The sequence below is a fragment of the Dama dama genome, chromosome 2, assembly GCF_033118175.1.
Source record: "Dama dama isolate Ldn47 chromosome 2, ASM3311817v1, whole genome shotgun sequence".
NCBI classification, from domain to species: Eukaryota; Metazoa; Chordata; class Mammalia; order Artiodactyla; family Cervidae; genus Dama; species Dama dama.
This window is the reverse complement of record NC_083682.1, coordinates 18,702,927-18,727,417: the sequence shown is the minus strand read 5'-3', so window position 1 is coordinate 18,727,417 and position 24,491 is coordinate 18,702,927. Positions and strand designations below refer to the sequence as shown.

At 47.7% G+C, this 24,491-nt stretch overlaps 1 non-coding gene across 1 annotated transcript; it reads right to left on the bottom strand.

Moving 5' to 3' along the window:
- Positions 1–23,468: 23,468 nt before the first annotated feature.
- On the bottom strand, positions 23,469–23,575 carry LOC133041065 (U6 spliceosomal RNA). Its single transcript, XR_009689129.1, has one exon. It is a non-coding gene; the product is annotated as a U6 spliceosomal RNA (small nuclear RNA).
- Between the last annotated feature and the right edge of the window lie 916 nt (positions 23,576–24,491).

Here is a 24,491-nt window from a genome sequence, read left to right as displayed (position 1 = left end):
ATTCCAGCTCTGCTGCTGACGGATGCCTGGATGCCCGTCCGAGCCAATTGCCTGTGTTTTTACAGAGCGAATTTCCCAAGGGAAGCGATTAAACCTGGAGAAAAACAGAACAGAAAATCACTGAGAAAACTTTAGGAGCCATAAAGACCCTAGAGCTTACTGCGAGCTATGTTTGTTTCTTTCTTCCTTCCTTTTCTTCTTTTTTCTGTCTATCTTGCTGCTCTGTCCAGCCCTAAATTGCAGAGCTGAAGCCTCTGCTTTCTGGTTCACCTTTCCTGTCCATGCACATGGCTAATAGCTGTACCCTTTTTCATCGATGGGTTTTCACGACATCATTTTAGTTCTCGTCTGGTCCCCCTCACTGGGGTTCCCCTGCTCTGCCCCCGGGACCAGACAGAAAGACGGCCACTAGGAATTGCAAAGAGATGGGCCAGGGGCTTAGCACTGACTGGAATGCTGGCTCTCGGCACCTGGGGTGCTGTGGGTCTGTGAGGCCATGGGGCCCAAGCTCTGGGTGCTGAGACTGAGACCATCATTGCAGAAGGCCAGTGGGTGGGGTTGGCAAAGCAAAGGTGGGGATGAACAGGTGTCCCTGTGGTAGTGAAGGTCAGGCTGTAAGGTGACGTGGACTTGATTTAAAGCCTACCCCTTCCACTTGTGAACAGGATAAATGGCTTTGCTTCTCTGAACCAGAGTGTTCTCCATGAACGTGGAGTTAAGAACGCCCATTTCTCAGGCTGAGATGGGACCCAGGGTAAGAACACCCCATAGCAGATCCAGCATGTGGAAACCTCAATGAGGTCAGCTTCCTTCCGTGCCTGGCAGAGATGAGGAGCCTCCTCGAAGAGACGGCCAGAGGTTGACTTGGCATTTGGGGAATAATTGGAACTCCCAGGTCTGGATTTGAGCAGGCGGTCGGCTCTCCTGCCAGACCCAAGGACTGACTCGGAAGGTCCCCATGAGCTGCAAAGGAAATGCAGGGGTGGGCGTGTGGTGCCGCCTGGGGGAGATGCCAGCCGTGGGAAGTGTTCTTCTGCCTCTGCTAGCCCTGTCCTCTCTGGCTTTTCAAGGAGGCTCTCCCCTCAGAATCTCTGGGAGGAGGAGGCAGTGGGCTCTGGGTTGCTTTAAGGGGTCTGTAAGGAGCATTTTTGTACACAAGAAACCCAAAGGGAGAAGACTTTGTTTATTTGGTTGCTTGGGAAAAACAACAAAGCTGGGGGGAAAGGAGTGAAGATCAAAAAGAAAAACATTGCCCATAAAGCGATCAGATTAGATTAGACCACGGAGATCTAATTATGCCAGGCCAATTGAATTTCCTCTGAGGTTAGCGTGACCAGCCTTCCAGAAGCAGAGGCAGCTGGGGCGCAGGGCTGTGACTGACGCCTGGCATGTCCTTCCTCCGAACACTTAGCGGGGGGTCAGTCCTGTGACCCCCAGGTGGGCATGTGAGTGCATCTCCACCAGGCAACTTGGGCTGAAATTTACTCCCAAAGAGTGTCTCTAGAATCCCCTTTTCTTTCTTAGCACCAGCTACAGCTTATTATATATTTATGTTGTTGAATTTGTGCCTTCCTCAGCTCTGTCAATGGCACAACCATCAAGGAAAACTTCATTCAACCTTGATTCTTCTCTGCCTCTCATCCCCACAGTCAATCCATCGGCAAATCTTCTCTGCTCTTCCTACAAAATACATTCAGAACCTCTCTGCTCTCTGGGCTCCTTCTTCTCCAATCCCACTGTAGTCCAAACCACCAGCACTCTTGCTTTGGCTACAGAAATAGCCTGCTGTCTCTCTCTCTCCTCACTCTTACAACTTTCCCCAGGTAGAGAAGAAAAAGCTCAGAGAAGCCAAGTTATCAACCCAATTTCGCAGAGCCTTGCTGGCGCTCAGTCATTTCCATTGTATCTGACTTTTTGCCACCCCATGGATGGTAGATGGTCAGGTTTGTCTGTCTATGGGGTTCTCCTGGCAAGAATACTGGAGGGGGTTGCCATGCCCTCCTCCAGGGGATCCTCCCAACCCAGGGATAAAACCCATGTCTTCTGACTCTTCTGTATTGCAGGCGGATTCTTTGACAATGAGCCACAGAGGAAACCAGAGGTCACAGACCTAGAAACTAAGCATTCACCTCACTGTAGCTTTCTCTGCTGTGATATGTGTCCACCATTGACTTAATAATTGGAAGAAACTGATTAAAATGCATCTCTTTCAATGTGAATTTCCGTCGCACAGACGGAAAGCTGACGGTATATTCCCTAAAAGGTCTCCATTCCAGCCAGGCAGAGCTCTTCTCTAATGTGGTTGGAGGCAGACTGAAGGGTTTGACTTTGCTTTACAGAATGGGAGTGGGAAGGTTGAAATCAACCCAGAGGGAAAAGAGCACATGTTTGTTGCATGTCTGCACATGCAAGAGCCTGAGGTGGGGGCTTGGCAGAAACTAGTCCATTCGATCTTCACAGTGACCTCATGAAATAGGTGTAATGGTTCCTATTTTATGGGGTGGGGGCACTGAGGTGTGGAGAGGTTAAACAGCTCAGGTGGCAGAGCTGAGATGGGAACCCAAGCCTTCCTGGATCTTCCCACCGGAAGTTCCATGAAGACAGTGAATTCTGATCTAAGGTCGGGAAGGAGAGGCAGGAGAGCTTTGGGGAGAGACAGACCCTCCCTCTGTTTCCCTCTCTCTCATTCCTTCCTCGCTTGCTCTTTCTTGGCTTATTCATTCCTTGTTTTCCTTTGGTCAATAAATATTTACAGAGAGTCTATCACATGCCCAGCTCCAGGCTGGGAGTAGGGATAGAGCATGAACAAGATTGGTGTTCAGGGAGGTGGAGAGCGCAGGACAGATAACAAAAAGGAACTAAATAAACAGGGTTATTATAGATGGAGATAAGAGCTGAGAAAGCTGCAGCAACAAGGGGTGACTTTGACGTTAGCAATAAGTAGAAGGCCACTGAAAGCCCAAAATGATGGGGGTAGCAATGCCAAGAGGAGAGAGTGCAGGTCCTCCTCTAGGCTGGGGGTTCTGACCTCACCTGCTGCTTCCAGCCCAGGGTTTTGCTCAGAGACTTTTAGCATTTCGGGCAGAACTAGGAGACCTCACCTACCTCCGCTCCAGGATGGGCACAAACCCAGCTGCAGTCTTCCCATTTGTCAAATGACAATCATAGCACACCTACCTCCCGGGCCATTGTACCAATGAAATGATGTAGTGTTTGAGAGAGTTCAAGTGGATGAGTGACGAACTGTATGAGGGTTAGAATCATAGTAAGAGAGGGTTCAGTTAGACACAAGAAGAACTTTTTGACAGAAAGGATGATACGATGTGCATCAGGTTTCCAATGAAGAATCTTCTCCGTATGGGCCATTTAAAATAAAAGCAATCAAGTTAGCAGATGTAAGCTATTACATATAGACTGGATAAACAACAAGGCCCGACTGTATAGCACCGTATATAGTACACTATATTCAATATCCTGTGACAAACTATAATGGAAAAGAATATTTAAAAAGAAATGTATATATATATTTCTTTTTAAATATTCTTATATATGTTGTTATTGTTTAGTCGCTAAGTCATGTCTGACTCTTTGGGACCTCATGGACTGTAGCCTGCCAGGCTCCTCTGTCAGGAAGATCCCCTGGAGAAGGAAATGGCAACCCACTCCAGTAATATTGCCTGGGAAATCCCATGGACAGAGGAGCCTGGTGGCATATAGTCCATGGGGTCCCAAACAGTCAGACACAGCTGAGTACCTGAGCACACATACCTATTATGTATGTGTAACTGTATCACTTTGCTGTACAGTAGAAATTAACAAGACATTGTAAATCAACTATGTATTTCAATACAAAATTTTAATAAAAATAGTGCAGAATTTTTCAATGCAGAAACAGAAGAATTTTTCAATATAGACATGACTTGCAGGCAGAGGCAACATAAAGAACTCAGAAAGTCTCTTTGCTAGTAGTACATCAGGGATTCTAGAAGGTTCTATATGAACAACAGTGAAGGTATTGCCCATTGGACCAGGTGTTACACAGGACCCGTGGAGATGTGCCTGGGCCCTTCCCCACCCCACGCCAACCCACTCCACCTCGCCTGCCGCAGCCCCACTGCCCAAGGTTACTCTCATGAACTCCAGGGCGGGGGACTGGGGAGTGTCCACAGCACAGAGGCAAGACCAGCATCTTTGTGTGGCTGTCTTGCCTACTCTTCATCCCCCATCACAGCCGGGCCTGGAAATGGTTCAGCATCTGGTCACTAGTCACCAGCAAAATATGCATGGCCTTTACAGTGTCTACATTTGGAAATTAGCCTGTCTGTGGTCTGGCTGCTGGCATCCCCGCAGTCCCCTCATTCACAGGGCTAAGCCAGCAAAGAGCACCCACTGCACCGTCAACTCCCACCCAAGCTCTGTCCAGAGTGAAACAGGCGGCCAAGGGGATTACAGAGGCCTGCTTCCCAGAACAGCATCCCCAGAGAGCTGAGGAGGGGGACGATGGTCCAGGCAGAGGCGGGGTCGCCAGGGCTGGCACCCTGGGGAGAAGCGTGCCAGAGCCTTTGGAACAGAGCAAGAGTAACAGCTACCTGATGCGAAGAGCAGGCTCACTGGAAAAGACCCTGATGCCGGGAAAGATTGAGGGCAGGAGGAGAAGGGGACGACAGAGGATGAGATGGCTGGATGACATCACCGACTCAGTGGACATGAGTCTGAGGAAACTAACTTCAGGAGATAACTAACTGCCGTGTATGGAGTCGCAGAGTAGGACACGACTGAGCGACTGAACAAGAACAATAAGGCAATGAGGGCCCGGAGAGGGCATAAAGCATCTCTGGGATCTCTAGGACAGGAAGGAAGTTTTGAGGTGGCTCATTTATGGGGTAGACCCAGGCTGCCTGAAGAAAAACTTAGCCGGGGGAGGTGGTCAGAAGTGGCTGTCTCTCCCTGGTCCAGGCTTAAGCTTAGTAGCAGATACCTGCCCCTTCAGAACACCAGAGAGAGTGGGATTGTGGAGGACTCACCTAGTTGGTGGAAGAACGTGAGACCAAGAGTGCGGGGCTCATGACTGCTCCCTCCCAGGACCTGGATGGGGGTCAGCCCCTGAACCCTTCCCCTGAGAGCCAGGGGTGAGTTCCTGTCTCTTTAAGGAACACTTCCTTCTGAAACCCATCCCTGCCGCCTAGCACCTGGACACCCAGCTTCTTCCTGATGCCTAACCCATATCCTCAGGCTGAGATTTGAATGTACTGTCACCTAACCTTCAGCAGGTGTGAGAAAACCAGCCCTCTCCATTAGAAAGCAGTTTTAGCCCATGTCTCTCATAGACCTTCTCAAATGACAGCCTGTTTCTCAGCTTCCCTTCACTGTCACTAGAGTCAACTTCTGGGAAGGAATTTGCCCACTTCATGCCCTGAGTGATGAATCTCTCTGCTCACACTGCTCTGGGCACAAGCCTGGCCTGGGTCCTTTTCCCTTCCCTCCCCACACTCCCACTCACAAGTTCCTTAAAGAGGCATCTTTACCTGTAAAAATCCAAAACTGCAAACAGCTTCAGAGGCCAGAGGAAGGCATGTGCGATAAAAAGGTAAATAAAATCCAAACCTAGGACACTCTTCTCTCTACTTCCCAGCCAGTCCCTTTCCCCAGGAGACTTTATCTCATCCTTGTCTTGACAGTGGTGAGCATCCACACAGCTCTCACTCCCAGTGGTTTAGGACAAAGGAGAGCGAGAACCTAGTCTCAAAGGGTTGCTCACAATGGTGCAGGTAAGCACCCTGAGTTAGAATGTCTCAGAGGTATCCTCTTTTGTTGTTGGTCAATCACTCAGTCGTGTCTGACTCTCTGCAATCCTGTGGACTGCAGCACGCCAGGCTTCCCTGTCCTTCACCATCTCCCGGACTTTGCTCAGACTCAGGTCCCTTGAGTTGCTGATGCCATCCAACCATCTTATTCTCTATCACCTCCTTCTCCTCCTGCAGCATCAGGAGGATGCTGTCCTTGACCCTCTCACCCCTACCCCACTGGGGCAGCCTGGGAAATAGACTGAGTGGGAGGGGAAAGCCCAGCCCCTCCAGACAAAATGTGCCCCACTCATGCCTCCCTTGTTCTTTCCTGTCTGAACTCCCAGGAGCCTGACATTTCTGCAAGGAGGGGACAGGGTCCTCACACTTTGTAAAAGTCCAGCACATGATGGAATTCCCCAGAGGTCTTCCTAGGTAATCCTCTGACCACTCCCGGGACTGTCTCCACTCCATGAATGATTTATCAGCTGTCCCACCCCTCCCAGCAGCCTCTGAATCCCCTGGTCCCTGACTTGGTCGAATGCCTTCCAGCAAAAGACTGGGATTACTCTTATCTCTCCCAGCATCTCATCAGTGACTTGGACTCCAAAAGGCCACATCGCACAGAATTCTTTTTCTGTGAGAGGCTAGCAACAGTTATTCATACTTTCCGAGCTCTGTCAAGCCCCTCAAGGACAAATGGCAGATCTGGACAGAGCCAGAAAGCTCCCAAGAATTTAATCAAGGGCAGCAAAGCATGAGTCTCCCCCGAGGGTAGTCACCTGAGAGAGCCATGGTGCTTCCAGCTGCAAAGACGTTTTAGCCTGTTGCTTTCACTGGTGTTGTGTTGCATATTTAAATCTGCCCGCTAGGGATACAGTAGCTCATTGATATACCCCCCCCTCCCCCCGCCATAGATGTAATTCCAAAACCTGAGCCAAGAAACATTGATGTTTGTGCAGTTGGAAAAGAGGAAGGGGCCACAGATGGACATCGGAAAATTCTGAATATATGGAAATTTCTGGTTTGTATTTCAGAGTACTCCAAAAGAATGTTCTATTAAATCCTAAGGGTGACCCACCTCTGTGAATGTTTAGGAGTCCGGGTAACTACAGCTTAGAGCCTGGGCAGACACACGGCCACCAGGGCAGACGACACAGGGGGACCAATTTAGGGGAAAAATGACAGGCCACCTTGAGGGAGGAAGTCATCAGTCTAAAGCCCTGTAGGGTGAATTCAGATTTCTGCTTTTCCTGTGGGTTCTAGAAAGTCTGGGACTCTCTTAGGCCTTAGCTTCTTCTTTCCTACCATGAGTGAGCTGGAGTGCTTGAACCCTTAGAATGATTCTTTAAAATTAGTTATATACATTACTGTATATAACACAATCAACAAGCACTCTATTGGATAGCACAAGGAGCTCTACTCAATACTCTGTAATAACCTATATGGGAAAAGAATAAGAAAAAGAATAGATATGTGTATATGTGTAATGAAACCACCTTGCTAAATCACTTTGCTGCACCTAAAATGAACAATATTGTGAATCAACTACACACCACTACAAAATAAAAATCTGCGGAAAAAAAAAAAAAATTAGTTCCCATGCGTTTTTTTTTTTTTTTTAATGAGATGGCACTGGGTTGGGTTTTATATAACAGCCAAAATCCTCCTAGAGTTTTTGAGAAGCAACTATTCCTTGGTATGGATCATCTTTAGATGCTCGTTGGTCTTGAATTGGTCCATTGTCTGCTTACAGATTCTGACAAGGCATGGGCAATGATGGGGAGAATTCTCTGAACATCCTTCATCACAAAGCCAGCAAGGATGGCTTAGGACCCCCCCATATGGAGCAGGGAATAGACTTCTCTGAGCCCAGTGACCTTGGGTTTTGTTTCTTGTTAACTTTTCTAGGTCTGCCTCTTACATGTCTCCCCATGAATTTTTCCTTCATCTTTTTTTTAATTTTTTTTGAAGGTATTTGCTTTTATTCCAATTTTTTTTCCCAATTTCCACACATGCTCCCTGCTTGTTCATGAAGATTATGAACTATTAATACATGATCAAGCCAAATCACTTTTGCTGTCTGGAGCAGAGCTAGAATTACTCATGAATCATACATAATCCAGGAGACCCAGCAGACTGGGAAGATCTGATCCTTTTCTCTCTTTTTTAAATTTTTTTTTCTGGTACTGACTCTCTTGCTGTGTCTTTCAGGCTTAGTTGTCCTTTGGCATGTTCCCCAACCAGGGACCGAACCCACGTCACCTGCACTGGAAGGCGGACTCTTAACCACTGGATCACCCAGCAAGTCCCTGGTTCTTTCTCTTTAGTTTTGGCTTTAGACTAAGTCATCACTGCCTGGTACTTTGTCTTTTCAACCTACATAATTTTAATGATCTTATTGGCCTTGAGGTGAAGGGAGATAGCTGGTCCCTTGGAGCTATTCCTTAACCCCTTTATTAGGCTGACCATCACCTTCACCTCTGAAAAGGCTGAGCTGATGTGGAGGAAAGTGACGATGGCAAATAGAGCTGTTACAACTGATTAACATAGTGAACTATCCTCAGTTAACTATTGGGCAAACTTTAAATTCTATGCCAATAAATTCACTCAACTGGGCTTGAACTTGCAACATGAAGTATATTCTGGCATAGTCTTCTTCTCAGGCCTCACAGAAACTAAACTGGAACACTTTGAGTCCTTGTTGGGGCCCCACGAGTTACTTCATCTCCAGGGAGAGAAGTCCTAGGCGCGCCTGAAGGTGGCTACTCTGACTTGAGTGCATCCACACTTAAACTCCAGTGGGCTGCTTTCTCCAGGTATTTCGAGCTGCGAGCTCTCATTGTTCCAAGGCTGGTCACCCACCTGTTGAGTGGAAGGACGTTGGGTGGATCCTGGGGTCAGACGAACTCACTGCCTGTGGAACCAGCCCTGAGCATCTCAGATGCTGTGATAGGATGGGGGTCCCATGGACTCAGATGCTGTCCTCTCCCCCTCACGGCCAGGAGGGCCCAGAGTGAGTGACCAGGCCTGAGATGTCAGTGCCTCCACTGACCCCAGCAAGGGGTAATCATCTTACCAACGTCATTCTGTTCCCTGCAGCCGTTGGAAAGAAACTCAGGAATTCTGACTTCACTCACCCTCCCTTTCTCTCCATCATTTTGCTGTGCTGTATGCCTAGTCACTTAGTTGTGTCCAGCTCTTTGAGACCCCATGGACTGTGGCCCGCCTGTCACATGGGGAGTCTCCAGGCAAGAATACTGGAGAGGGTTGCCATGTCCTCCTACAGGGGATCTTCCCAACCCAGGGATTGAACCCAGGTCTCCCGCATTGCAGGCAGATTCTTTTTTTTATTTTATTTTATTTTTATTATTTGGAGGCTAATTACTTTACAATATTGTAGTGGTTTTTGCCATACATTGACATGAATCAGCCATGGATTTACATGTGTTCCCCATCCTGAACTCCCCTCCCACCTCCCTCCCCATCCCATCCCTCTGGGTCATCCCAGTGCACCAGCCCCGAGCGCTTGTCTCATGCATCCAACCTGGACTGGTGATCTGTTTCACACTTGATAATATACATATTTCAATGTTGTTCTTCAGATCATCCCACCCTTGCCTTCTCCCGTAGAGTCCAAAAGTCTGTTCTATACATCTGTGTCTCTTTTTCTGTCTTGCATATAGGGTTATCATTACCATCTTTCTAAATTCCATATATATGTGTTAGTATACTGTATTGGTGTTTATCTTTCTGGCTTACTTCACTCTGTATAATGGGCTCCAGTTTTATCCATCTCATTAGAACTGATTCAAATGTATTCTTTTTAATGACTGAATAACATTCCATTGTGTATATGTACCATAGCTTTCTTATCCATTCACCTGCAGGCAGATTCTTTACCAGCTGAGCTACCAGGGAAGCCCATACTTCCCAGCGAAACGGGCCTGAAAATAGACCGACTCATAGGAATAGGGCTTCCCAGGTAGCACTAGTGGTAAAAAAACAAAAAAACCAGACTCCCAATGCAGGAGACATAAGAGACATTGATTTGACCCCTGGGTTGGGAAGATCCCCTGGAGGAGGGCATGGCAACCCATTCCAGTATTGTTGTCTGGAGAATCCCCTGAACAGGGGAGCCTGGCGGGCTAGAGTCTATGGGGTCGCAAAGAGGTGGACACAACTGATGCAACTTAGCATGCATTCATGTGTAGGAAGAACCCACGTGGAAGACTCATCTCAGCATCTGCTCACTGTGAGTGGGAAATGCTTTGCAGCAATTAATGGTGCATAGAGTAACCTTTCTAGAACCTTTACAGAGGCCTCTATTGCTCGGTGATTCTGCTATTATTTCTACTATTGTCTCAGTTGTTTGCTCCACGCTCAGGAGGGACACATTTTCCGCCTTGCCTTCTAAGGGTTGACAGCAGGGCTCAGCAGAGACCCAGAGCAATGCCCCACCTAGGGCTGGGCACTCGGGGCGAGGAGAAGACGACACAGGCTCTCTTTGCTTTCTCGGCAGACAGGCAGGTGCTCATTTTGGTGATGGAGGAAAACAAGTGACCAGGGATTTCACTTCTGAGGTGGAGGTGGGGCGGGGGTCCCTGAAAGGCCAGCCCCCTAGCCTATATGGTGCCTGCCTCCCCTGACGTCCAAGCCTGTTAACTTATTTCTCTGAGCCCAAGAGGCCATGGTGGGTGCTTGAGGGTAAGTATACAGAAAATGCTTTTTTCTACTCAGTTTGCTCATCATTTGGACTTCAGGGAAATTTCCAGAATGAGACCAGCTAACTCTCAGATTCCCACGTCCAGGGCAATCCTTCATCCTCACAGCCAGCGTGCCCTAATTCTTGAGTGTTCTGCATTATAGTAATTTCCCAACTGGCTTCCTGGCAATTGTCTTATCCCAGCCCAACCCACCTGGCACTTTGCAGACAAAGCAGCTTTATAAATATGACCTCACGTGGCTTGCCACTGCCTTCAAGACAGTGCCGCTCTCCCGGGTATCCCACACAAGGTCCCTCATCACGGGCGCTCACCCTGCAGCCTCGTCTTTCTTCTCCCCTCCCCTTCCACCCACCCCAGACACTCTAGCCCCACATCCCCTGCATATGTCACATTTCCTCATGCCTCTGTGTTTTTGTAAATACTACCTCATTTTCGGGAATGCCCGTCCTCTTGCCCCCACCAGTCCCGTCCTGCCCACCCAGGGAGTTGAGGACCACCCTTCCACACAGGCAGTGATTATATCATGACTACATTGGGCACTTGCCCAGCTCAAGTGTAACAGTCTATCTCCATGTACACACGCCCTAAACAATAACTGCCATGAGAACCAGGGCTATTCAATAATTTCCCAGGACTTCACAGAGCTCCCAGAACACAGTCATGCTCATTCTAAGCTTGTTGAAAGGCAAATGAGGAAAAAATACCTGTATGTCTAAGACCAATAGTAAGGAAGAGGGCAATAATGAAGAGAAGAAAATAGGATGAGCATCTTGAATTGTAGAACCAAGGGGAGTAGGATTTGGGTCAAACTCAGGCCCTATAAGCAATCCCAGGGAGAACTCTAAGAGGAAGAATTAAGCAGCATTCAAGCCGTGGAAACCACGGGACAAGTAAGAGGCAAAGCATGTGATCAAAGCTGATTCCTTGGAAAATCACTGAGCTGTGAAAAAGTCCAGGGTAGATTCGTAACCTGGCACAGAAAAAAATGAATTGCTGGGAAAAGGGAAAAAGACATGCATGAGAAATCCTGAGTCTCAGCTCTACAGAGCATTTCTTGGCAATTACAGCATCTTATGTATTAAAAAAAAAAAAAAACAGAAAAAACACCACCAACAGCATCAAAGCTCAGAGAACCATTTACAAGTCATCCGCTCCCTGTGCTCCTCTGCAGAATCAGCCCACACCCGAGCTGACTTGAGGTCCTCCTTACTGGGGGACGGGGAAGGGGGCAGGAAGCATCTTTGTGCTTTATGTATATTCAAAAAAAAAAAATTTTTTTTTTCTGATGGTTCATGACTTCACAAAGCACCCCTCCCCCGCCACCATGTTTGGAAAAACTGAAGCTAACTTAGTGAGCATACATTTTCAAAAACTAGGGCAGAGTAAGGCAAGACAAGCTAAGCCCACAACCGAAGGGCATCAGTCAGTGGGCTAACTTAAGTCCTTGTCAGAAACAGCCTGCTTCCTGTCACTGTGCTTGGCTTTATTCTGTGTGCCCAACTACAGTAAAAAGCAAACACATTCTTCCTAAAGCTTGCCAATTGCTAAAGACAAATATTTTTTGGAGCCGCTATGCACAGCATCAGTACAATATGGCTGTTTGGAGAAGGGGACTGCAGCTCCATTTATCCTTAGGTTCACAGAAAGCAGAGCACAGGGAACAGGTATTGTGCATCATCAGAGGGCCCATCCTGGCTGACACTGAACAAACCTGGAGGATCCCGGAGGCACTTCCTTGGAATCAAGCAACATTTCATCAAATGAAGGAAAGGCATTTGGGTGCAGGTAAGCCAAGTGTCTTATTAATACTAACACATTCCACCCAGACAAGGTTCAGCCTCTTCCACAGTGGACCTCACTAGCACCTTGGTGTGCATACATGCTAAGGAACTTCAGTCATGTCCGACTCTTTGCAACCCTATGGACTGTAACCTACCAGGCTCTGCTGTCCATGGGATTCTCCAGGCAAGAATACTGGAGTGGGTTGCCATGCCCTCCTCCAGGACTAGCACCTTACCCTCTGTCAAAATGACAGCAAAGGCAGAGAGAGGTCCGCCCTTGCAGGGGCTAAAGCTGCCAGGGACACACCACCACGAGGAGGAGTCAGTGGAGCCAGGCATGACACTCAGGGCTGGGAACCCCCAAGGGCAGCCAGGACGAAGCTCACAGCTCATCATTCACTTGCAAACAGAAGACCCACAGCATCAAGTGAGGGAGTTAAAGTCACACCTTTATAATCTGGGAGCAGAGAACAGTCCTGTCTAGATTTGAAATGGGGAAATGAAGACTAAATTTCCACCAGAATTAACTTCTTTTCTCAAAGGGGCAATATGGCATTTCTCTGCTTACCTCATGGATTGACAGCATGAATGCAGAGACAAAAGCTCAGTTCCTTGGTCGCCGAGAAAGCAGCCAGGTCCCTGATGTGAGTGAGTCCTTGCACCTTTGGTCCCAAGAGTTTGGATGGCATGGGTGAAGGGGCCCGGGGCCCTGTTGGTTTTTATGAGTCTGTGGGTCAGCTCAGACCGGCTGCCAACTCATCTGTATGCAACGGCTCTCAAAGAACACAGCTTCCTTAGAACCGGATCCAGCAAGAGGAGGCGTGGCGGGTAAGAGGGCAGGCTACAGCAGAGGTGTTGAGCCACCGGGGCTAATTACATGGGGTCTGTTTGTGGAACTGTGCTGGAACCAGTGTGCTGCAGCTGAGTGTCCCAGACAGACACATGTACGAAGGCTAGATGCTGCCGGGTGGGGGAGGAGCCCTTCAAAGCTTCTGCTTCGTGACTCCTCTGTGGTCACAGCTCAGGCTGATCTGACTGTCCCTTGGCCATCATCTCCCACCCTAGTTCCAGTTCAGTGTAGAACTCTGTAGCCAAAGATTTACAGTAGAACCGACTGGGAAGGAAGCCCTAGAGCACCAACTTTTCACCTGGGGACAAGGCCCTAGCTTCTCTCTTGGGAGTCTACAGCGGAGAGTGAGGTCATGGAGGTGACGGACTTGGCACGCACTTGGCATTGAGTAAATGCTCCTGAAATCAACACACCCCAGGGTCTGTTTTCTTTCTTTCTTCCCATCCTACCCTCGAGGTTCATCTCACTCTGGCTCACACATCGTGTCTTATACACTCTTGTGGGTGTGACACTGGGGTCAGTGTTCCCCCTGCCCTGGTGGCCTTTGTGGGTCTTCACTCACTCCACTGCTGGTCACCACTGGAGCATCAGACAGCGGTCCCCCTAGTCACTCTGCACTCTGCACTCATGGAGTATCGGGAGGTCAGTACAGGCACCCTTCACCCTCTGGTCTCCACTCAACACCTCACAAGACAGTTATTGCTATTGTTCAGTCACTCAGCCCTGTCCGACTCCTCTGTCCTCCACAATTCAGCACCAGGGCATCTTCAGTTTTAGAGCAGGAGGCCAAGGAGCCACACTGAATCCCTGGATCAGCATGAGTCACAGAGATGCCTTTCATTCTCCTAATCAGCCTCCAGATAACTGGAAACACAAACACACACCTCTTGCAAAGCTAAACGCTCATTCTCCAGTCAGCACAGAACAAACTCAAAATGAAGAAAACAAACGGTTCCTTAAGTGCCTCATCCATTTGCAAGTCAGGTCCCTTGCAGGATGGAACCAGAGCATCTCATTATTATGGAGAACAGGTAGCTATCTTACCTCCGTTTCCCCCTCTCTCCTTGCCCCCCATTCAGACCAGCCCCTGGGGACCAGCTGGGAATTAGAAAGAGGCTGTTGCTAGGCAACAAGGAGGGCAGGGCTGCTGCCTCTCCCAGTTCCAGGCATCTTGGTCATAATGCGCTAGGGAAGGTGAATCAGATGGAATATTGCATCTTCCATAGAACCAACATGGATCGTTTTCTCAGTCTCTCCGCCTGCCTTCACGGGGAAGTCCTGCTCCTACTCCACCATCTTCTGCTTCTCCCACCTCCATGGTCACAGACACAGTCCTCCTGGGCCAGTAGCCTGGGACAGTGAGCAGAGGGCCTTTCTCCCTGGCTTTACCCAGGTACCACTTTGCTGGTGCTCACAGGAATTAACTCCTCAAACACAGCCTGGAGCCCCAACCTCCACACCTGAGCTGGGGGACCAGAGCTCATGGACTGGTTTTCTTTTCCTTTTCTTTAAAGAAATTCAGAGCATTTCAAAGATATTATTTCATTCATGACTAATATTCCAAGGGGAGCAACTTACATAAACAGTGGGTCTTTGGAGGGGCTTCCCAGGTGGCTCAGCGGGTAAAAGAATCTGCCTGCAATGTAGGAGACCCAGGTTTGATCCCTGGGTTGGGAAGATCCCCTGGAGGAGGAAATGGCAACCCACTCCAGTATTCTTGCCTGGAGAATCCCACGGACAGAGGAGCTCTGCAGGCTACAGTCCGAGGGGTCTCAAAGAGTCAAACATGACTGATCGACTAAACAACAGCAACAAAAAACCTGCAAACTGTCTCCCTTGCACATAAGGGGGAGGGGATTGCCTGTGTCCCAGGCCACTGCCTCCTACAGATGTGGCTGGCGTCCTCTGATTCATGAAGCGCAGGAAAGGCCATTCCACAGCAAGCAAACACATCACCCCTCAGATCGACCTCCAGCTCCTGAGTGGGGAGGACAGAGGGACTTCTGCTGGAAGGTGTTCTTTCATCTTTGTGCCTCAGTTTGTTTTTTTTTTTTAATTTTAGAGAACGAGTGTCTGGTGAAAGAGATGGTACAATGTGAACACGTCTGCCCTAGAGGAGAAGTAGGTAATCCCACTGAGGTGATAAAAACGCAAGAGCACCATTACACGGGCTTCCCAAGGAAAGGTTTTGAGAAGCCTGTGTTCGAGAGATGAAGAGCTTTCCTCTGAAACACTGACTGCCTTTGAAGAGGGTAGCACATCCACTGCCCTGTGAGAAATTCCAGGTCAAGGGACATTTAAAAAAAATAGGATGGAAGAAAGGGAGAATTTTGACAATTGTTTAATTCACTAAAGGCTTGTTGAGGGCCTTTCTGTAGAAGCCACAGGACCAGGCACTTGGGGAGTTACAACATGAATAAAACATGGTGCCTGCCTTCAAGAGTTTAAGGCTTTATAGAGGAAAAGACATCACGGGCACAATAAGGCATAAATGCATGGGAAGCATCATGAATAAATGGAAGAAGAGTTTTACTTTTAGTTGGGGGAGCCTCCGAGAGCTGGCAGTGCTTAGCAGGATGCTATTGGTGGCGGGGGGTAGGTAGGATTATACCAGGTGGTCTTGGAAAGTGGGGAGTGGTTGAAGGAGAAGTAGCTTGGAGGCTGGGGAGCAAAGGTGAGTTGGGGCATATGGGTGGGCATAACACCAGGGGTCCTTCCAAGATCTGTTGGAAGCCCAGAGGGAAGGGCCCACTGCACCTTCTCATTCGACATGGCAGCAACACTAGCCTGAGGTTTTCTAGGATTTCAGTCCAGTGTCCTGGACATTTTGTTCCAGATTCTCAGTTGTTCACACGTGTGGCCATAAAATCAGAAGTCAAGACAAATGAGTTCACACGATCCCAGCCAGTCACCCCTGTGTTTGTTGAATGCCTGGGGAGGCGGGGAGGGCTGCTCAGGGAGCAGATGCCCCTCAAGCCAGGACTTGGCAGGCACTTTCTCCCAGGCTCTCACATTTATGAGGGTCAGCTTCTTGCCTCAGGCACACAAGCCCTGGCTCTGGAAACTGCCAACTTCTGCACTGATGCAGCACAGGTGCCCTGGCCAGTCCAGCGACCTTGAAGTTGATGCCTTTGTGGCCACATTGGCAGATGTGACAATCATTTCCTACCATGGGGTGACCAGCCCTGCACCTCATTGCTCAAAGATCCACCCACGACCCATGCCCTGGGACAGTTGTCAGAACCTGTCATGCCTACAGGACAAACCATGAAGCCCAAACTCTCCTAGCACATTAAGAACTTGGATTCCACTCACCAACATTGTTTTTCTTTTCTTTGACTGTGCCACGCGGCCTGTGGGATTTTAGTTCCCCCAGCAGGGATTGACCTTGGGGCAGAAAATGGCAACCCACTCCAGTGTTCTTGCCTGAAGAATCCCATGGACAGAGGAGCCTGGGGTCCAGAGGGTCGCAAAGTCAGACATGACTGAGCTATTTAGTATGCACGCACCAGGGATTGAAACCAGGCCCTCAGCAGTGAAAGCACAGAGTCCTAACCACTAGACAGGGCAGGGAAGCGTTCAAAAACATGGATTCCAAAAAGCAGGTGGCACTGGCCTTCCAGCCTGGGTCCCTGCTGTCTCTCAGACCCACAGCGACTTTGGGTGCCAGGTCATGAGGATTGTATTCAGGAGGACGAAACGTGCCTTAGAATAAGAACCTCAAGTTCAGGGTGCAGCCTCAGAGAGCTCAGGTAGTAGGAAAAACACTGAACTTGGAGTCAGAAAATGTGGGTTTGAGCTTGGCTGTCACCTTGGGGTGGTTACATAACCTTGCGGAGTTTCAGCTTCCTCATCTGAAAAAGAGACAAATTGCACTCACCTTACAAGTAGAAGTGCCTTATTATTGCTAAGTGCTGTATAAACACTACTTACTATTTCATCATTATGCGTAATACTAAAATCAAATAGAACCTGGAAACTAGGAATCCTGGTTTAGTTCTAAGTCCTGCACCAATGAATGAACAGCAGAGGTCATGTCATGCTCCCCACACTGTGAGGTGTGAATAGAGACAGTTGTCCCTGGTGGTCCGGGGTTGGGGGGTTCGGGGGCTGTGGGAATGGAGATGCTGGGTGCCTGGGGTACTCTTCAGTGAACAGAGAGCACAGATAGGGCCTGACCTAGGCTTGGGAACAATTGTGTACCATGAACGCTGATGCATGGTTAGTTCAGTTCAGTTCAGTCGCTCAGCTGTGTCCAACTCTTTGTGACCCCATGGACCGCAGCACTCCAGGCTTCCCTGTCCATCACCAACTCCCGGAGCTTACTCAAACTCATGTCCATCGAGTCGGTGATGCCGTCCAACCATCTCATCCTCTGTCGTCCCCTTCTCTTCCCGCCTTCAATCTTTCCCAGCACCAGGGTCTTTTCCAACGAGTCAGTTCTTCACATCAAGTGACCAAAGTATTGGAATTTCAGCTTCAGCATCAGTCCTTCCAATGAAGGAGGATTTCCTTTAGGTTGAGGATTGATTTCCTTTAGGTTGGACTGGTTGGATCTCCTTGCAGTCCAAGGGACTCTCAAGAGTCTTCTCCCAACACCACAGTTCAAAAGCATCAATTCTTCAGTGCTCAGCTTTCTTTATGATCCAACTTTCACATCCATACATGACTATTGGAAAAACCATAGCTTTGACTAGATGGACTTTGGCAGCAAAGTAATGTCTCTGCTTTTCAGTATGCAGTCTAGGTTGGTCATAGCTTTTCTTCCAAGGAGTAAGTGTCTTTCAGTTTCATGGCTACAGTCACCATCTGCAGGATTTTGGAGCCCCCAAAAATAAAGTCTGTCACTGTGTCCATCATTTCCCCATCTATTTGCCATGAAGGGATGGGACAGGATGCCATGATCTTAGTTTTCTGAATGTTGAGTTTTAAGCCAACGTTTTCACTCTTTTCTTTCACTTTCACCAAGAGGCTCTTTAGTTCTTCTTCACTTTCTGCCATAAGGGTGGTGTCATCTGTGTATCTGAGGTTATTGATATTTCTCCCGGCAATCTTGATTTCAGCTTATGCTTCATCCAGCCCAGCATTTCTCATGATGTACTCTGCATATATGTTAAATAAGCAGGGTGACAACATACAGCCTTGATGTACTTCTTTCCTGATTTGGAACCAGTCTGTTGTTCCATGTCAAGATCTAACTGTTGCTTCTTGATCTGCATACAGATTTCTCAGGAGGCAGGTCAGGTGGTCTGGTATTCCCACCTCTTGAAGAATTTTCCACAGTTTGTTGTGATCCACACAGTCAAAGGCTTCGGCATAGTCAATAAAGAAGAAGTAGATGTGTTTCTGAAACTCTTGCTTTTTCAATGATCCAACAGATGTTGGCAATTTGATCTCTGGTTCCCCTGCCTTTTCTAAAACCAGCCTGAACATCTGGAAGTTCTTGGTTTACATACTACTGAAGCCTGGCTTGGAAAATTTTACTAGTTTTAAAATTTTTACTAATTTTACTAGTGTGTGAGATGAGTGCAATTGTGCAGTAGTTTGAACATTCTTTGGCATTGCCTTTCTTTGGGATTGGAATGAAAACTGACCTTTTCCAGTCCTGTGGCCACTGCTGAGTTTTCCAAATTTGCTGGCATATTGAGTGCAGCCTTTTCACAGCATCATCTTTTAGGATTTGAGATAGCTCAAATGAAATTCCATAACCTGCACTAGCTTTGTTCATAGTGACGCTTCCTAAGGCCACTTGACTTCACATTCCAGGATGTCTGGCTCTAGGTGAATGATCATACCATCGTGGTTATCTGGGTCATGAAGATCTTTTTATATAGTTTTTCTGTGTATTCTTGCCACCTCTTCTTAATATCTTCTGCTTCTGTTAGGTCCATACCATTTCTGTCCTTTCTTAATAAAATGAAAAAAAAGAGAGAATCCCAATGAATTCTGCTCTTTAAAAGCGTCTCCACATTACCTGTAAAACAACCATCACAGTAGCCTCCCTTTTTCAATTTGATCCTTTGCAAAGCACTTTTGTGAACATGGCCTTGTGTGATCATTTAAACAAGGGCAAGTAGCTACAGAAGAAGGCGAGTGATGTTCCTGGCCTCGTGTCTCTGTGTCCAGTTAAGAATCATGTCCTCGATACAGCAGCTGGAATAGAGGTGATGTGGTCGATTCTCATCACCACCCTTATCTATGCAAACCTCCCCTCCTCAACCCCATCCTGACCTTGCCGTTCCTCCCTGGCTCTCTAACCAGAAGCCATGAGTGCCCTCCCCAGGTCCCCTCCAGTCCTCACTTGCAAATCCTCAGTGGAGGAGAAAGGTCCCACCCACCTCTCTCTCCAACAGCTTCGGGGCTTGGTTTCTTCTTTTACAAAAAGACACTGGAGCGTGTGATGGATAGTTTCTCTGTGGATGAGGGGAGGTGAATTTGCTGGGAACAAGTGTCCAGTGGGTGTTTTCTGAGGTCACTAGAAAAGGAGGCAGAAGAGTCTTTTTCTGTGACTGCTCAACAGCCACCTTACAGGATTCTTCAGTCCCACAGAAGGTGTGACCATCATCAGAGAGATTCAGGACATTCATTCAGAGCCTGTCATCTAGCAAGAGACATGGTCCCCGGGCTCAGTACAATCTCACGGGGCCAGAGTGTCTGGGGAGGGTTTGAGCAGCTGTGGGCAAAGAGAGGAGGAGTACAGGGAGAGTTTGAACTCCTCAAGAAAAATCCCCACCGCGCGGGGCCTTCGTGCAAAGAGCGAGCCGATGGATGTGAATGAAAGAACATCCCCAGGTGGACTGTCAAGCAGGCACTTTCTAGGGAAGGGCAAGCTCATTCAATAGACTCCCACATTCCAGTCCATTGACCATGACCTGCCTTCTTGTTCAATAGCCAAGACCAATAATCACCTAGTTGATCTACAATTCATGCCGTTTGCTGGATTCCAGGCTCACCTAGCCAGGTTCCCATCACGAGCTGGTCTCCCTTCTGGCTCCCCGCTTGTAGGGAGAGGTGTGTTGACTTCATGTGAATTCTAGTTCCCAGCACAGAGTGCTCACAGCAAATTAATGAGTTAGTGTTCTCGTCTAGACATTAGGAAGTCAGAACTGAACCGGTGTTCTTGGGAGATGGTTGTGCTCAAAAATCAGGTGACTGAACTTGCAGTGGGGGTCTTGGCAAATGCTCTAAGTCAGGATCTCCAACCTCTGGGATCGAATGCCTGGTTATCTGAGGTGGAGCTGATGCAATATGAATAGAAATGAAGTGCATAATAAATGTAACCCACTTAAATCATCCCCAAACCATCCTCCTTCTCCAGTCTGTGGAAAAATTATCTTCTATAAAACCAGTTTCTGGTGCCAAAAAAAAGTGATGTCACTTTCTCGGGTCTCTTGGAAGACAGCTGACTTTACACCCATGGAGGTACCCAAGCATCACCATTAGCTGTGTACCCTTTCTCTATAAATTTGCATCACTATTTATTTATTTGCTCTGGGCAGGGGCTATGATCTTATTCATCACTGCACATTCAGAATCTGGCACAGCGTCTGCTACAGAGCAAGGGGTCAACCAAGGTCTGCAGGATGGAAGATTAAAAATGAATGAATGACTTGAGCATAAAGAGAGTGATTTAAAGAAATGCTTCTGCGTGTACTTTCATCTGAAATCCTAATACAATAACAGTTCTTCAACAGTTGTTAGCCCTCAAAAGTGAAAAGAACCAGACAGGAGACAATAACAGCAATATTTTTGAAAACCAGAAAACTGACTCATTCTATGCTTGGACAGGAAGAAATCAGGGCCAGCACAATTATAACATCAGAATCCCAAGAAGTGTAGCGCAGTCCGCCACTGGAGGTGGAGGGTGAACAGGCAGCGAGAAGGAGGATTGATTGAGTCTGCTTAAGATGGATCCTCTCCCTGACTTGGCCCAGGCAAGAAGTCTCTCTCGGCTTCCCAGGCACAAGACTGGAGGTTTACTCTCTAGAAAGGGCCCCTGGGTGGAGGAAGACACGTCACCACTCGGGATGGGCTTTCATCCTCTGAGAAAAGCAAAGCTCAGTAAACACACCCAAATATCAAAGCCCCCAGATCTAGTCCCCAACTTGATTCCAGAAGCCAGCATTTAGGACTTGATCTTCCAAGCCAGAGACTGAGAGAGTTGGTCCTGAGGAATCTGAATATCTCCAAAAGGAAAAAGTACTAACAGGGGGTCCTGTACTGAAATAGTCCAGACAGAGTGTCCTCCAGAGAGCCTGAGAGGCTCAAGCCCCATCCTTGGGACGCAGGTTACCAGGTGTCTGAGGAGCGAAAACAAACAGACATGAAGATAAAACAAATAGCCATGAAGAAGTATCTTGAAGGAAATGGAGACTATGCAGGGAGAAGAAACTGCAAATGGAAAGGACACTGACAAAATAGTGAAATTTAGAATGAGAGAAAGCAGTTCTTGGAAATTAAAAATATGAAAGCAAAACCAAAAATCTCAGAAGTGTGAAAGAAAATGTTGAGGAAATCTATAGGAGCATAGACAAAAACACAGAGAGATGAGATTGGGAGAGAAAGCATAAGGAAATGAGGGCTTTCTGAGTTTCAACATCTAAGTGAGAGGAATTCCAGAGTGAGGGGATGGAATAGGAAGAAGGAAACCATCAAAGAAATGTGGCAAGAGTATTTCCCAGAATGCAAGGCGATGATGAAAAGAACTGCCTCGCTAAGACATCCCTGGTGACCCAGGGGTTAAGACTCTATACTTTCAATGCAGGGGGCTCTGGTTTGATCCGTTCTGAGCGAACTAAGATCCCACATGCCATGAAGAACAGCCAAAAACTTAAAAAAGAAAAGAGCTGCTTTGTGTCTAGCACAAAAAGTATAAATATTTCTATACCAACCAGGTCCCATTTCTCTGAAATTTCAGAACACCACAGACAAAGGGAGGGTCTTGCTTGTTTTTAGAAAGAGAGGACGGGTAAAAGGACCAGACATGAAACCTGCTGTGGACATCTCAACAACACGATGGAAAGGTAAAAGAAAACCAAGACATCCATGTAATATTCTGAAGGAAAACGACCTCCAATTTAGAGTCCTATGTATACCCAAGCTGTCAATCAAGTAGAACAGAGTTATTTTCACATAAGCAAAGTCTCAAAAAATTTACTTCGAATGCTCTTTCCCAAGAAACAGCTGCAGAATGTGTCCCTCCAACGTGGAAGTGTGAACCAAGAAAGAAAAATGCAGGAGACAAACATGAAACAGGGGATGCATCGGGGGTTGGGGCAGTGGGAGGGTAGGGGTGGAGGGGAAGGAGATGCCAGAGGCCAATTGTGCACCATCAGAGAGTAACCCCTCTGGACCAAAGGGAGTGGACGGCTCCCGGCGAGATCTCCCCAAGAGACAAAGTGGCTCAAGTGGTAAAGAATCTGCTTGCAATGCAGGAGACTTGGGTGTGATCTCTGGGTTGAGAAGATCCCCTGGAAGAGGAAATGGCAACCCACTCTAGTATTCTTGCCTGGAGAATTCCATGGACAGAGGAGCCAGGCGGGCTCCAGTCCCCAGGGTCCCAGAGAGTCAGACATGACTGACTTTCACTTCACTTCACATAACTGGACATTTTGAGAGGAGACTGAAGCTGTAGATGAAGACATTTTCTTGAGATTGATGATGAAAGCAAAGAAAACCAAGAAAATTAGTGATGCCAACAAAAGGTTGTGCAGGAAATAAAAAGTCTTATTTACTGCATGGATCAGCTATGAGTAGAATTTTATAGTTACGATAACACTGAACCTGAGTATTTATCGAAAAAATACCTATTGGGAGCATGGAAGATGGAAAGAGTGTGCACAGGTGGTAGGGATGGAGAGGAGAGATCTGTTAAAAAGTTCCCATCTCCAGTGTAGTCTCTAAGAGCGAAGCATGTAAGTATTGCTACAGATGTAGCACTTAGGTTTTCCAGGTCGCTCAGTTGTAAAGAATCCGCCTGCCAGGCAGGAGACTTGGGTTTGATCCCTGGATTGGGAAGATCCCCTGGAGAAGGAAATGGCAGCCCACTCCAGCATTCTTGCCTGGAAAACCCCATGGACAGAAAAGCCTGGTGGGCTACAGTCCATGGGGTCCCAAAGCGTCGGACATGACTTAGCAAGTGAGCACACACGTAGCACTTACATAAGGGGTAAAATCCCGGGGGAAAGATAGCCAAACAAAGGAAAGATGGTAGCTTCCGGGAGAAGGGGGAGGAGGAGGAGGTCTGACTTTTTCATATCAAACTAGTTAGAACAATGTGATGCTGTGAATAAAGGCCTCTGCAACTTTATTTTTTTTTTTTCTCTCTCTTATTATGGAACGCTTCACGAATTTGCGTGTCATCCTTGCGCAGGGGCCATGCTAATCTTCTCTGTATCGTTCCAATTTTAGTATATGTGCTGCCGAAGCGAGCACGCCTCTGCAACTTTAATAAAACCAAAACTGAAGGTTGAGATCAATGAGGCAATAATGTATTCTATCTACTGAGAAATCCTTTTCAACCACTAGATGGTGCTATTGGCCCCTTGTGGAATCTGCCAGGGCCGGTCCAGGGCTTGCTGGTCAGTAATTCTACTGGGTTTTCCCCCAAACAGAATAAAGTGAGATTTGATCAATAAACTTAACAAAGAAGTAAAGTTGTTTGTTCTCTTTTATCTTCAAATAGTATCCCTCTTTGTGGAGCAGGAGGAAAAAAAAAAAAATCATTCACTCCTAGTGTTGCAATAATTGAAAGCTGGATGCTGGGGACAAAACCCAGACTCCTCTGGCTGTTGAGTGCCCTAGCTCCTAGGTGCACAGGAGCTGGTTCAATAAAATCGACTGTGTAGCCAATTGTGATAAATGTCGACCTGAGGCACCTGGGCCCGGATTCAGGAATAAGAAATTCAGGAACAGGAAGCTGGTTTCCGAAGGAATGGAAAAGCTGAAGCTACAGTTGTGCTACAACCGGAGTTCCATGAAAGTCCATGAAAGGTGCCCTGGGATTTTCACTCAACAGGTGGATGCTTACCCAGGGAAGCAGGGCCACAGGCCTGGTGATCAGGCAGGAGCAGGAGGCACAGCAAGACCTGCAGGGTCACTAGTGTGTCTGGAAGGCAGAGCAGTGGCTTTTCCCCTCGGTTCCCTGTCCTTGATTTCTCTGGCTCTGCATAAGCAGGGAGCTGTGGGCACACGTTTCTTATCCATCCCTGCTGTGTTGAGCAGAAGCACTCTTCATGAGATGAGTACCATTAAATAAATACTTTATTAAAGATGGAATGGGGTACAGTGCCCACTCTGATTTCTTGACACCCTCATCCTTTTGGGGTGGGGCTGCCACACCGGTCCTTCT